This window comes from Leptopilina boulardi, unplaced genomic scaffold, assembly GCF_019393585.1.
Source record: "Leptopilina boulardi isolate dan_hultmark-lab unplaced genomic scaffold, ZJU_Lbou_2.1 LbouV2_304, whole genome shotgun sequence".
Lineage (NCBI taxonomy): Eukaryota > Metazoa > Arthropoda > Insecta > Hymenoptera > Figitidae > Leptopilina > Leptopilina boulardi.
Window position 1 is genome coordinate 60028 of NW_026137868.1, and position 15530 is coordinate 75557.

Here is a 15530-nt window from a genome sequence, read left to right on the forward strand (position 1 = left end):
TTGATGGAATTTTAAAATAAAAGCGCGGGAAAGAGTAAATAAGAAGCTCGATGGGTTTCGATTTGGTTTGACGTTAGTGCCCTACGTTTTCCCATTGAAAATCCCCTTTGGTTTTCTTGTAACTACACCACCACCAACAAGTCCCTGCTCTTGGGAGAGAGAGAAAGCGACTTTACAGTGAACTGAAATTCTTGGATTTGTTGATTGGCCGGAGCAAACAAAGTTAGCTTCCTAATCTCGTTTCCTCCCGAGTCGTTCCCGAATTCACTCCGCCATTCCAACGACTACCACTGAATCCCACGTTTCTCAATCAGTTTAGCATTAACGTGAAAAAGTTCTAATTACTGACTGTGCGGCGAATAACCATTAATTCTGTCCGTTTGAATAACTACTTTACTCCTTTCTTCTTTATCTTCTAACAGTTTTAATATTTCCCTTTAATTTTTATTTATTTGAAGCAAATTTTATTAAATTAAAAAAAACATTTATTTTTCTATTTATTAAAAATGATTTTAAACTTTATTTTTTCCATTTAAATACTTTATTTTTGTTATCAATTTAGTATCTAAATTGTAAATTGAATTCAAACAAAAATAAAATCGTAAATAAAAAATGTATAAATGTCTTCATTCATAAAAATTTGCCAATAGCCATTAAAATTCGATATCTTCGGTGAATTCTTTTAATATTTTTTTATTATGCAAAAATGTGATGGAGGTCCGGTTATTTTTTTTTAAATCCGGATCTCGTGCTTTCATTCAGTGATGCATGCGTAATAATAAAAAGCTGCGTTATAGAGGAGTGTTCTCATAAAAGCCCCTTCAATTTCAGAATGCAAAAAAAAAAACACCGGGGAAAATAAAAATGAAAATGCAGAAGAAAGGCTCAAGAAAAAAAAACAACGAAATAGTAAAAGAGAGAGAGAGAGAGAGAAAGAGAGAGGCGACAAAACGTGAGGTTAGATTGAGAAAAAAGAAAAATTCCAAGAAACTTCTTTTTTTTCACTAAATCCCCGTGTGACGTTTTTTAATTCACAATCCCCTGATTCGACCCTTTTTATTTATTAATCGCGCGCCTCTATCTTTGTGAAACTTTTGTAGAAAACATCGCTTTCCTTTCGGTCTCATTACTTTTTTCTGTTTCTTAAACTTTTTCATATGAAAAAGGAAAAAAAAAAATATAATCGTTTCAGAAAATCATGACTCGGATATATAAATTAAAAATGAAATGGAAAAAGTTGAAAAAAAACTTTTATTTTAAAATATAAATTAAAATAAATCTAAAAATAAAATAAGATTTTCAGACATTGTTAAAAACAAACGGATTTATATAAAAAAAAAATGGAAAATTAATATGTTAAATTTATTAGACTGATGTGATTGTACCATTTAATTACATGCAAAATACATCACTGGAATTTCATCTCGTTTCAAGCGCCAAAGAGGGAGAGAGCGTTTTAACGATTTGCTCGGTAAATAGATGTTCGTATGCACAAAATTTATAATACACGAGAAATACACACATATTACCTTAACTATTTAATTTTTTTTTCCTTTCGCTAACATTTTCAGTGGAAATTTTATTACCCACTGAAATTGGACTTTCATCGAGAAAATTTATATACTATTTGACATCTTAAGATTATAAATTATTTTCGTCATTCCATTGACTTTTGTCATGATTTTTTTTCACTTTTTTTTTTTATTCATTTTACTTTAATTTTTTTTTCATTCTTATTTTTTTCTAATTCAAATTTACAAATATTATTAAAATAATTATCGCATAAATTGTTATATATATAATTATATTTATTAAAAACAAAATGTGTTGGTAATTCTTTTAACTAATGTGTAATGAAAATTTTTGTTCGTAGGTATAAAATATAAATATTTTTCTTCTATATCTAATTTAAGGTAATTACAGAGAAAAATTTGAAAAAGAAGAGGAAACAATAGAAATATACGTTAATTATTCTCGGAAGTACGGCACAATGAATTATAATATAATCAGGAAAAATAAGAAAATTTAAATGAGAAATAATAATGTGGTAATAAAATAACATACGGAGGTTTTATGTTTTTCGAAAAATATAGGTATGTTTTTCAAAGCAATTTCTCGAACGAAACTTTGATGAAACAACGCACTCGAATCGCTGTCTCATGCAAATTTGATACCAGTCGACACGGACATATAGCGCGAATGCTGAAAAATGACCGGCTTAAAATATGTGAGTGTACCACTAGCGATAGGTTGGTGTTTTCCCCCAGAAATGTTAGTCGTGAGGAAAGGGGTTTGGGGTAGGGGTGGTTATAAGCTCTCTCTCTCTCTTCTGATGTTTCAACTTTCCATGGAAACGTACGTCGTGTACCTTGAACAATTATATCGTTAACACCGCACAGAGCACTTGTTATGAAAATTTCACGCTCCCTCCTTTGTCCCTTTTCACTGATGGTTTTCGCTTTTCCCCATTTTCCAACTCAAAGAGATTATATACACACATATACATATATGTTTCTACATAAAATGCAATATATGTATATAGAGACGGTAATTTTAAAACACTCTTGAAAACGTATGCTTTTAGTTTTGTGTGTGAGAAAAAAACATAATTTTGTTCAAAGAAACACTTTTTAAAAAGAAAAAGAAATAAATTGAGTACATTAAACTCTGATTTAAGTTCGTTTGTTGCAAATAATTATGATAAATTATTATTAATTATTTATACTAACTGTATTGAAGATATATTTGCCATTTTGTATATTTGATATTAATGTGTATTGTAATTATAATTGTAAATAATAACATTAGAAGGATGGAAATAAAATTATTGATAATATATGTATAAAAAATTGTCTTTATTATTTATTATCCCTATTACATGCTTTATGTAAAAAAAACCTTTAATCCTTTGAACTTCGAAACGTTTAAATCCTTGAAGCTACCTTACCGACTGATGGTAAAACAGATTTTTTGAAAAATGATAATATAAAAAATTACCGACATAGAAATCTACCTTACCGACTGATGGTAAAGCAGATTTTTTTAAAAATGATAATATAAAAAATTACCGACATAGAAATCTACCTTACCGACTGATGGTAAAGCAGATTTTTTTTAAAAATGATAATATAAAAAATTACCGACATAGAAATCTACCTTACCGACTGATGGTAAAACAGATTTTTTTTGAAAAATGATAATATAAAAAATTACCGACATAGGAATCTACCTTACCGACTGATGGTAAAACAGATTTTTTTGAAAAATGATAATATAAAAATTACCGACATAGGAATCTACCTTACCGACTGATGGTAAAACAGATTTTTTGAAAAATGAAAATATAAAAAATTACCGACATAGGAATCTACCTTACCGACTGATGGTAAAACAGTTTTCGAAAAAATAAAAATTGCAAAATCTGTTTTACCATCAGTCGGTAAGGTAGATTCCTATGTCGGTAATTTTTTATATTTTCATTTTTCAAAAAATCTGTTTTACCATCAGTCGGTAAGGTAGATTCCTATGTCGGTAATTTTTTATATTATCATTTTTCAAAAAAATCTGTTTTACCATCAGTCGGTAAGGTAGATTCCTATGTCGGTAATTTTTTATATTATCATTTTTCAAAAAAAAATCTGTTTTACCATCAGTCGGTAAGGTAGATTTCTATGTCGGTAATTTTTTATATTATCATTTTTAAAAAAATCTGCTTTACCATCAGTCGGTAAGGTAGATTTCTATGTCGGTAATTTTTTATATTATCATTTTTCAAAAAATCTGTTTTACCATCAGTCGGTAAGGTAGATTTCTATGTCGGTAATTTTTTTAACATTTTGAAACAGTTTTTTTAAATGAGGAAGTTTATTGTTTTAATAATAATTAATTACTAAATAGAAAGGAATTAAATTTGAGGAAGGTAATTTTTTTTTATTTTTTGACTTTTGTTGAATTTAATATCAATGTAAAATAATCTGTTTGTCTTTTATGGTGAAGCGATGAAATTGAATTCTATTCAGACAGCAAACAGTTTGCAATCTCCTTAACGGAATGGAATTTTCGCTATACTCAAGAGAGATTCTATGAGTATGAGGAAACTTGCGGAATCACCGGTGCGTATTCAGGGTTTAGTTTAACAGGAGGTCATAACCCAACGAAGAATTTAATTCTAAGTTGGGAAACACTGTTTCTAATCCTAATTCATGTCGTCTTATTTATGCAGCAGCCATTTCGAACCGCAACGCTGAAGAGTTTAACGGCTTTCAATTTCCGTTTGCCATCAATATTATTTAGTTTAGCTTGGACTCGTATATATATACACACTTCGTGGCGCATCTTCTACTTCTAACGCGATCTCTCTCACTCCTTTCAAGTTTGTGCCTTTCGGTATGCTTCTCACGCCTCTATGAAGGAAATTACTTGTCCTCTCTTTTCATCTTCAATTCACGAGTCTTCTTCTTCATTCATTCCAACCTCTTCTTCTTCTTCTTCTTCTTCTTTCTTTTTTTCTCCTTTTCTTTTCTTCTTCTTCAAGGCGCATGAATTTCCCATAAAAATCATTAGTTAAAATTTTCATATTCAAAAATTTAATTAGATATAATATAATACTCATTTCACTTTGTATTTCTTTCTTTTTCCTATCGTATTCTCTTTTTTTCCCCAATTGAACCTCCCAAATCTGTAACTCGTTTAGCGTTCGGCCGCACGCTTTATTGGTAGTCGGGTAGCAGCGAGGGAGCCATTGACGCTTGCTGCTATCTGACTACTAATAGAGCTTTCGTCCGAGCGCTAAACGAGTTACAGAATTGGGAGGATCAATTGCGCATGTGACACTTGGAAGAAAGTCTCTTTTTCTCATTTTAAACCTTGCCCTTATCATGTGTCGCAACCACGATGCTAATTCTCAGAAAGTAAGTCACTGAAATCACTTTAGAAGCTCTCGACTTTTTCTCCAAGTAATTGTTGCGCTAGTTCTCTACTTCTCCCTTCTCTTGTCGTAAAAATAAAATGAAATTGAAATTGTCGACTGTCTCAATTTTCCAGTTAAGAACAGCATGACGTTTATTCTTCTTTTTCCATCTAAAAGAAAGGACAAAAAAACACATTATTTAGTTATAATTCTCACAATATTAAATAATATATGTAAACTACTGTTTTTTAAAAAACCAAATTTTAGTAATTTAATTTAAAGAAAGATTAATATTAACAAAAATATGACTTAATGAAATAAAGGCTTTTCATATATAGAGTATTTCTAGGTTTCCAAAACTTGGAAATCACTTTCGTAGTAGTGCCATATTGGTTTGTAATTTCATTTCGTTGGATATGCGGTGAGAGTACATCTGCACTGCCCAAACTGGAAACTATTGGATTTGAGTTTTCAACCTAATCGAATACATTCAAGACTGGTGGTTATTTGATATTAATAACTGAATCAATTTGGCTGCTCGATCTATGGCACAGTGGAGGCACCATCCTCTCGAGATATTTAGCTTTACAAATTCTCTAGAAATATTATTATAATCGATTTCAAGAAATAAACTTTATATATACATGATTTGAGAATTTATATTTTTCATTTCTGTACCACTAATCACAATACAAGTCACAAAAATAATAAACAACATTTCGTTCATTATTTATTTGTTTGACTAAAGTAATAATTTACTACCAATTAAATCAAATTATTATGTTTACAACTTTTTGTCTGACAAAATCAGACTTTTACTACTATTTAAACATTTTTTTTTTAAATAAAAGTGCATGAAAAAGAAAATAAATAAAATTTTGAAATAATATTTTATTAAATTTTCTTCTTTTCTCAAATATAAAGAAATAGTCTTTATTTAAAAGATAAAAAGAATAAGTTAAATGAATTTAAAAAAAGAAGAATAAGAAAATATTTTCATTTCGAATAAATTAATAAAACATATTCTTATATAGAATATATAAATAAGAATTCTGAAACTCTCCTTTTAATAATCAGCCTTCAAAGAATGCCAAGGCACCAGGACCAAAAATCAAAGCAAAATGCTCCTTTTACAAAGTAAGAAATATACGTTTTGTTCAGAGATTTCCTTTCGTTTGCTATTTGCTTAACTTGTAGAAAGCACACAAACTTTTGGATTCTGCTACATGCACTTATATATATATATATATAGATTTGTGAACTGATACTCTGAGGACAATAGCTTACTTTGTGAAGACTGTGATTAAAACAAGAGGCCGAGAGACCAAAAGACTACAAGCTCATGAAGAAGCTCGACTCTTCACCAACTAGAATTGAAAAAGTGTAAGTGCAAGAGACTATAGGAAACAGAAAAGGAAGTAAGGGGAGGGAGTAAATGAGAGAGGGATGAAATCAAGGGTGAGGAGAGCGACTCGCATAGTTTCGAGTTCTTTTCATTATCTGCAAGCTCACCTCAACAACAATATCACTTCTTTCTCTCTCTCTCTCTCTCCTTTTTGCTTCGGAAATAGAAAAAAATTTACTCCTGAAATAGTCAAATTTACTCCTGAAATAGTCAAATTTACTCCTGAAATAGTATTTTTTATTTTATTTTATTATTATTATTATTATTATTATTATATTTGCAACTGTAATTATAATTTTATGTGCTTGTATGGAAGCAATATTTCTATTATAATGAATTTGCATTATATATTAAAATTTCCTACCTTTCTTAAATATATACAGCAACATCTTTTTTGTTCATTAATCATCAAACGGATTAATGAATAATTACAGTAAGACAACAAAAGGGAGAATTAAAATTTTGTTTGCAAAGTATAAAGATGTTCTTATAATATTAAATTATAAAATATGTATACAAAGGAGAGTTATATATGCAAAGTAACCCTTATGCAATCTTGCGACTTTTACAGCGCGAAACTAGGAAAATGAAGGTGTTACTCTATGCCTATATAGAGATTTGCGAATGGTAGCACTATTACAGGGCCAACTAACACATCTATACACTTTCACGAATTCATCTCTCTTCGACACCCATTTCGCCCCCTCCCCTCACCCCCTTTCCCCCTTTATTATTCCGTTATATATGTAGATGGTGTATGAGATACCGCATGATTGAATCCTGCTCCGTTCCGAACATGATAACCTAATGAACAGGCTGAATAATGATAACGTGGTTATCCATGGCGTGATTATCCACTGCCTATTAAAGCGATTCATATATACAACCAATCACTTTTGTGGTGAGTCCCTTCATATATATATATATTGCCGGAAATCAGTCACATTGATTTTTTTTTTACAATCTGCTATTATATTAATGATAAATGTGTCCAATGAAAATTCCATTCATATCTAGTAAACGTTGTCAATCAATCATTTTCTTAACAAAAAATAGTCTTTATAAGCTTTAAATAATAGAATAAAAAAAATTCAAATTTGTAAGCGAAAATTATTCTTGATTCAAATTCTAAGATGAATGAACTATTATAACTGTATCACGGATAATCGACTGACATAGTCTCTGAGTTGAAGCGATATTGCGTGTGAAAAGAATGAAGAAAGAATTTCACTTATGCGAAAGAATATTGTTGCATTTCAAGGTTTCTTTTTGCAATGGGTAAAGAAAGAGAGAGAGAGAGAGAGAGAGAAAACGACGAAAGGGGGATTTAAGTTCGACTTACACGATATCTACTCCGCACACTCGTCCACTTCTCCATTTTCTCATCTGTAATACTTTCATTGCGCAGCGTAACCGAGAGTATCTCTTTTATATATTAAAAGTGCATAACAACCACGCGTAAAAACATTTGCAATCCTCGAGTGAAAAAAATAAAAAAAAATACGTCGAAAAAATATATACACAAATTTCTATATATATATATCCAAAGACAAAGTCGTTTTCAAATATATAAGAAGCTTGCCTCGACTCTCTAAAATTGCATGATCCTTGAGAAATACTAAAAAGGTTTTTCCCCGCAAGATGAGAAACGAATTATAGTACGGAGAAACAGTTTTCCTCATCCTGCTCTATCTCTCTCTCTCTCTCTCTCTCTTTTTTCATACATTTCTTTATTCTCTTCAACAAAAATAAATTTCTTTATTCTCTTTAAACTTCTTGTATTCATTGAAAATAGTTTCATCTTTTTTTTTTCTAATATTAATAAAAAAAAAACAAAACTAAATAAATTTAATAAACAAAAAATTGAGAAAAATATAAGAGAGAATGAAGAATGTAATAATTTATTGAATTTTTATTGTAAAGTGAAAATCTTTTATTAACAATATTATGAAGTTTCTAACTCTTGATTGGCCTGAACATTGTCTGGGAGAAAGATTATTATATAGATTCTTGTACAAACTTCATATTCTTATCACCCTTTATTCAGAGTTGCCAAGTGCCAAAGGCGATTAATTTCGAAATATCCGGTATACTCTTCCGCCCTTAGACTGTCAAGGGACTCGAAAGCTTAATATTTATTTGTAATCTACGTCGAGATTACCCTCTTCCGTTTCGAAAGTGTCATGCCAGAAGTCTTATTTCCGGTGAAGCTAATTGACGGAGTCTTTGCTATATAGCTTGCATATTTCATCGTCTGATTGAAGAAATTCTTTTTTTTTTTGAAATTTTCCAATTTCACTGAAATTAAAACTGTAATTATCGTCTATAAAAAAAACATTTCTTATAACTAATTTTTTTTTTTTTATTTACTATTTTTTTGGTCAAAATTCTTAAAAATCATAATAATTATTATTAGCATAATTAACAAATTATTATAATTAAGAATTTTTTATTATTTCAGACAACTGGACTTTTTTTTCAACATATGTCGATTAATGGGAATAATGATATAATTGAAAAATAAACTGGAATACAGCTCAAATTTCCAATATGAAACAGAGCGAGATGAAGTTTTCAAATAGCTTGAAGCCTTTTTCGACTTTAGAAAAAAGAAGCCCTTCACTCTATAAGCTGAAAGGTAACTTTAGAAAACAATGTTGTATATTCTTGAAACAAGACCCACTTGACTTCTCTTGCATTTCTTTCACTTCTTTTGTATTGTGCTAAACCTTCTCATTAGAGTTATATTTTTTTTACTCTCTTCAAAAAATAGTCACACATTTATTTCTAAATTTGTTTATTAATTCAATTTTTTTTCTCATGTTCGTAAAAAAAAACGTTTTCTTTATGGGAAAAAAGCATTTTGAGTAGAAAATAAAAATCAATTAAACAATATTTAATGCTACGTTTTAGTAATTATTCTTGTAAGTAGTAAATGTCAGTTTTATTCAAACAAAATAGTTAAAATTTTAAGTGACTAGTAATATAAGTAAATTTACAAGTGCCAGTAGTAAAATACCATTTTAGTCAGACTGAAGTTTTTAAATTTTGTTAATATATGTGTAAGTAGTAATAGTCAGTTCCAGTCAGACAAAATGTTTTAAATTGTTTAAAACACTTATCAGTAGTAAAAGATCATTTTAGTTAGACAGGTTTTGAATTCTAATAATAGTTGTATCAGTAGTAAAAGTCAGACTTAGACAAAATGAAAAAAAGTAAAAAGTACAAAAGTAGTAAAAGTACAAAGAAATCGGTTAAATTTTGATTTCAGTAGTAAAAGTCAGTGTCAGTTAGACAAAATATTTTAAATACTGTTACCAGTAGTAAAAATTATTTTAGTCAGACAGTATTTTATAAAACACTGTATGTATGTATATAAGTAGTAGAGTCAGTATTAGTCAAACGTGTTACATTCCGTTACAAACGTGTCAGTAGTAAAAATCGAATTCAGTCGGACGAAACGCATTAAATCATTGAAAATTTGTTGTCAGTAGTAAAATACAAGTTCAGTCAGTCATACATTTTTTTTTACTAAAGAAAAACTATCGTAAATAAAAACATTTGAAAATTTCAATTTAAATTGACTATCACATGGGGGAAAATACTAATAACTACATATTAAAGATAATTTTTTTTTTTTTTTTGGAAAATAACGGAAAAAAATAAAATAGGTCCGATCGGAACTATAAAAATTGACAAACTTGATTGAAAAGATGTTGATTTCCGTCATAAGGGAACTTTAAAATATATTGTATGACTTCCGTTTCCTTTGGTAAGTTTCCAAGATCGATTTGTACTATGGTGCAAACCGCTGCACACTCCTTCTTGCAGTGGCAATCAATTCGGAGGGTTCGAGGAGAAAACATACGACACACGGAAGGCAGTGGCTCTCATTTCTTGCAGTAACGTCCAAGCTCCGGAAATTGAAAGTCTGTGACGTGACTTCCGTTAGACGCCACCGTCGCCCTTCTTCCTTTGCCCAACTGAATAGTTGAGTGAGAAAGAGAGAGAGAGAGAGAGCGCGCAATGAATTTTGCATTAACGAGTTCCAATCGAACACGAATCTCAACCTGTATTTCCAAGGATAACGTTTTCACACTACGACGACATTGGAATTAAAAAAAAAATAGAAAATTATTCCATCTCGAAATATATATTAAACATTATCGATCCCTTCATCTTATTTCCTTTTCTCAACAATATAATTTCAAGATTCGTTTACGAAATTTTTTTCAAGCTCCTTTTTTTTAAATTTTTCTCTACAATGTGCGAAAAATAAAATAAAATTTTAATCGTGTTTGCAATATTTTATATACATAATTCAAAAATACAGTATTTTAATTAATTTACGAATTTTTTTATTAATTTAATTGTACAATTTTTATTATTTATTTTAATCGAAATATATAGTGAAAGTGATTCATTAAATTCTGACAGGGATATAACTGATTTATCTGGATTTTGATTAAGTGTTGTTATATTCAAAGTTTACTTTCAACCTGCATATTCACATTAGACATATTTCTTGTCGTATAACGGTGAATACGTGATTATTCAACTTTCTGCAAAATGGCAACACATACACACACACTGTTATACATTTATACACTTCGGAGGGATGAATACACAAACAGCTTCATCACAAATTTTGAATACACTTTAGAGTCAATTTCGAAGCTCCTACAAATATAATATATAGATACAACATAAAATATATATATATATATATATATATATATATATAAAAAACAATTTTGCAATTTCACACAAAAATATTGGACTATTTAAGTCAAATTGGAATTTATTTCAAAATAAATTATTATTTAATAGAAATTTTCTTTGATGGGTTAAAGTATTGTAAATTTTTTTATTTTTTTAACCGTTTTTCGAGGATTCGTGTATATCATGTGTGTTGAACGACTTGGTGGTTCTCGAATTGCAAATGTGAGTGCATAGCTATTCTAAAATTCGAGGAGTGTTAGTGGTTGATTGCGTCCGGTTGAGATGATTGCTTTTCGTGTATATATATATATATATACTAAAATACCATTACATCGTGAACTTTGGTCACACGTGTTTGATACACATATACAAATGCTTTTTGGATCACGCAATGTAGAACCACATGAGAATAAATATTATATATATATATATAGAGAGAGAGGAGAAATCTACAGACGATTATTGCATGTGCAAACCGAGCGTATTTCAATATTCCCGATAGTTTATTCGTCTGGACCCATGACCGCCTCCTAGTGGCAGAAAATCACTTCCATTTTAGTTAACGCCATCGTTTACGTTATACCCTTGTATAAACGTATCTATTTTGCCTTCTCTACTCCTCTTGTTATACAACTAATATGACGTGGATGAAACCGTTGTCACCCTATTGATAATATTGTTGGGGAAAATCATATTTATATCTCATATTATACGAGCAGCGCGAAATTTTATATCAAAAGTTCGGAAAATCCAAATGAATTAAACTGTAAAGTTATATTTTACACAAACTATTAGAATTTTATACTAAATTATTATTAATTAGTATTTATTAGTATTTATTAGTATTTATTAGTATTTATTAGTATTTATTAGTATTTATTAGTATTTATTAGTATTTATTAGTATTTATTAGTATTTATTAGTATTTATTAGTATTTATTAGTATTTATTAGTATTTATTAGTATTTATTAGTATTTATTAGTATTTATTAGTATTTATTAGTATTTATTAGTATTTATTAGTATTTATTAGTATTTATTAGTATTTATTAGTATTTATTAGTATTTATTAGTATTTATTATTGTTATTGTTCTATAGCAATTATTAATTTATTAAACAAAATAATCAAGTAAATTTTACAAGAACAGACTTGTAATACCTATTCTTTTTATTTTTATTACATCTATTTTTTCCCTACAGGAAAAATAATGTCCTTGCGCGCATAAATGTCACAGATATTTCGAAAATTCGATAAAAAGTTAAACTCTTAAATTCGTGGTATTATTTAAAAAATTGTGTGTATAAAAGAAAAAAAAAGTTTCAGTAATCGATTTTCATTTATCTACCTGTGGAAATTATTACACTTTTATAGGTTAATACAATTATGGAAATGTTCAATATTCTATAAAGAATTGGCAAATTAAATATTAGTCACAATTTCAATATATATATATATACATTTTATAACTCCTTTCTTTTATTCTAGTTTAAAACAAAAATTGTTTTGTAGAAAATATGATGAAGGGAATTTTCTTATGAATATAAAATTATAATAGAAATTAAATATTGACATTATATTATCCTTGGAAATTACAAATAATTATTTTTTAATTGGTTAATTAATTGTATCAATAATTATTTTATTTTATTCTTTACCACTGAGAGTAAATAAAAGAATTCGCAAAGTTTAGGTCTAACTAAAACTTGCTTTTACTACTTTTATATATAATAAGCAAAGCTCTGTTTGGCATAAAACAGCTTTAACTACTGAAAAGAAGATTTACCACTTTACGAAAGTGTGTTTGATTAAAACTTGCATTTACTACTAATATCGAAATAGTTTTGTATCGGAAAAATTTCTGTCTGACTCTAATTTGCTTTATCTACTTAAAGAGTATTGAAAAATTCACAAAACGTTGTGTCTGACTAAAATTGCTTTCACTACTGACAAATTACACAAACTTTTAACCCATTTTGCCTCATTGAAACTAAAACCTACTAAAAAATATACCAAATGAAAATTTGTGCCTGACTAAAAATAAAATGTACAATTTTTTTTTTGAAATGTTATGTCTGACTTAAACTTACGTTAACTACTTAATCCAAAACTTCGTCTGACTGAAACACACTTTTCCTAGTAAATGATAAATTTAAACAAAACTATGGCTGACTATAACTTGCTTTCACTACTTAAACCTGAATTATATAAACTCTTGCAACTTTCTGTCTGACTAAATCGCAGTTGAACTACTGACAATCGTAAAAATCTACTTCACTGTCTAAAATTATTTATAATTTATTGTTTCTCATATTTTTTTCTTCTAAATCTTACGACATGACTACACTTTATCACATTGAAAATAAAGAATCTTTTTTCCAGGAAATCGAATTTCTTGTGAACCATGGATGACTTATTGAAACTCCTCGTGAATAGTTATCTGTGGATAAAAATAAAATGTGCTTTTTATTTAATGGCAGTAACTGCGAGTGTGATACGACACTCGAAGGATTTTATATTTTTCCTTGACTGTGTATTGTATATGTATATAAAAATATATATATATATATATTTATATAAGTAATCCAATGTAAGAGATTGCCATTTTTCTTTTATTGTCATATACTGACTTTATTAAAAAATATCATCGATACCATTGTATCGACAATATCTGACTTTTAATATGTATACAAATATTGTTTTTTTTTTTACTACTGAATCGTCATTTGAAACTAGTCAACGTGTCTGCGTGTGGCAAAGAATTTCAAACGACCGTGTCGAAATTTCCCGCGAGAGAAATTCTTGGCCGCATTTTTGCAAAAGCTTGTATAATCGCATATATTTAAAACTCGGAACCGATTTTTAACGACGCACTTTACTGAATAGACCCACGAGAGATTTTCAGAGTTGGAAAAAACTTTTTTTTTCCACCATTTCCGCATTAACGTTGAAAGTCAAGTGTCTTTTAAAACTTTTCGTAACACATGTAATAAGTCTCTCTCTCTCTCTTTCTCTTTCTCTCTCACGCTAAATTGATCTTTTGAGAGTTGAGTGTATATTTTAACAAGATTTATCTTTATAATTTTTTCAATTTATGTAATAATTTCAAAAATTCTTTTTTTCTGACAAATAATTTGTCAAATAAATAATAATAATAAATTATTTATTGGAAAATAATTAATTTGAAGAAACATTGTTTTAGATTTATCTTGTTTTTGTTTCATTAATAACAGTCGTGAGAAAGTAAGCACAAGGTTTGAGAGAGAGACAATGTAAACACATTGGATTAGGGATTAAGATCGCTTTATACGTGAAGTGTCTTATCTATGGATGAGGGATTATCATACCAATAGCTGAAACTAAGATTCAAATCGCTTTTAAGTAGCTTTCATTATCCTCCGATTTGCCGTGGTTTAATAATAATTTTCTATTAAAATTTTATAAATTCTTAAATTTTTTTTTTTTAAACTAAGAATAGATATATTCAAAATACGAAATTTTCTTTTTTTTTAAATAATATTTTTTTTTTTTTTTTATAACAATCATAAAACTGAAGAACATATTTTATGAAATCGTTACAAAACTTTTGTTTTCGAGTAATAAAGTGCTGTCAAAAAAAAAAAAGTCATAAAACTGCAAACGTAATAAAGTTTTTCGGAAAAAAATTCGATAAACAACTACTATTGCTAGTGAAGTGTCATAAAATAAAAATACCCTGTTTATTGATATACTGAAAAAAAAATTATTTATTTCAATTAATTCAAATTATTTGAATTACACTTAGACCAAATAAATTTTTATTGGATCAAGTAAAAAAAATAATTGACGCTAATAAATAATTTCTTTAAATTTAATTTAAGTAATTTAAATTTTTTCATTATTTACTAGATACGATAAAATGAAATATTTACATCTAGTAAATATTTAGTTCCAAATACATATTTAATGGATAATAGAGAAATAAATCGAATTTGGATCAAATAATTTTTTTTTAGTAAAAACACAGAAAATTAAAAGGCATTAAAATAAGCTGCAACGCTTCTTATTTTAATCCAATTTTGCTTATTTTAATCCATTTTGGTATTAAAATAAGCAAAATTGGATTAAAATAAGAAGCGTTGCAGCTTATTTTAATGCCTTTTAATTTTCTGTGAATAAATAGAAAAATTTTCTAAACAAACAAATTTTTTTTTATTTAGAAAATTCATGAATCTGTGTTATCGTATGGGTTTATCATCAATTTTTTTTTTCGAAGGAAGTTAACAAAAAAAAAAAGAAAAAAAAAGTTAATGAAAAAGGTTAATGTGGAGAGGCACATAAGGAAAAAGGGATCATAAATCGTTCACGAGGAAAATAGCGGCGAGACAGCATTTTCTTACAGATGGATTCTTGTAAAATACTTAAGACACACTTTGCGCATCCCGTTCTCATTCCTCCTTCGGGACATGGATTGAGATCGGCTTTCGTTGAAGCTGTTATACCGGCATGAGTTGAT

At 28.3% G+C, this 15530-nt stretch overlaps 1 protein-coding gene and 1 long non-coding RNA gene across 3 annotated transcripts in view; one reads left to right on the forward strand and one right to left on the reverse strand.

Moving 5' to 3' along the window:
• The window catches only part of LOC127283004 (uncharacterized), a gene marked incomplete at its 3' end in the record, with an annotated part of 179325 nt that overhangs the window by 31089 nt on the left and 132706 nt on the right, over positions 1–15530 (forward strand). For both annotated transcript variants that reach the window (XM_051307635.1, XM_051307636.1), the window contains 1 exon segment: positions 8776–8952.
• Positions 3762–15530, reverse strand: part of LOC127283005 (uncharacterized) — a 140851-nt gene continuing 129082 nt past the window's right edge. The window contains exon 4 of the long non-coding RNA XR_007843278.1: positions 3762–5079. This is a non-coding gene — a long non-coding RNA (uncharacterized LOC127283005). The remainder of the gene's footprint in view (positions 5080–15530) is intronic.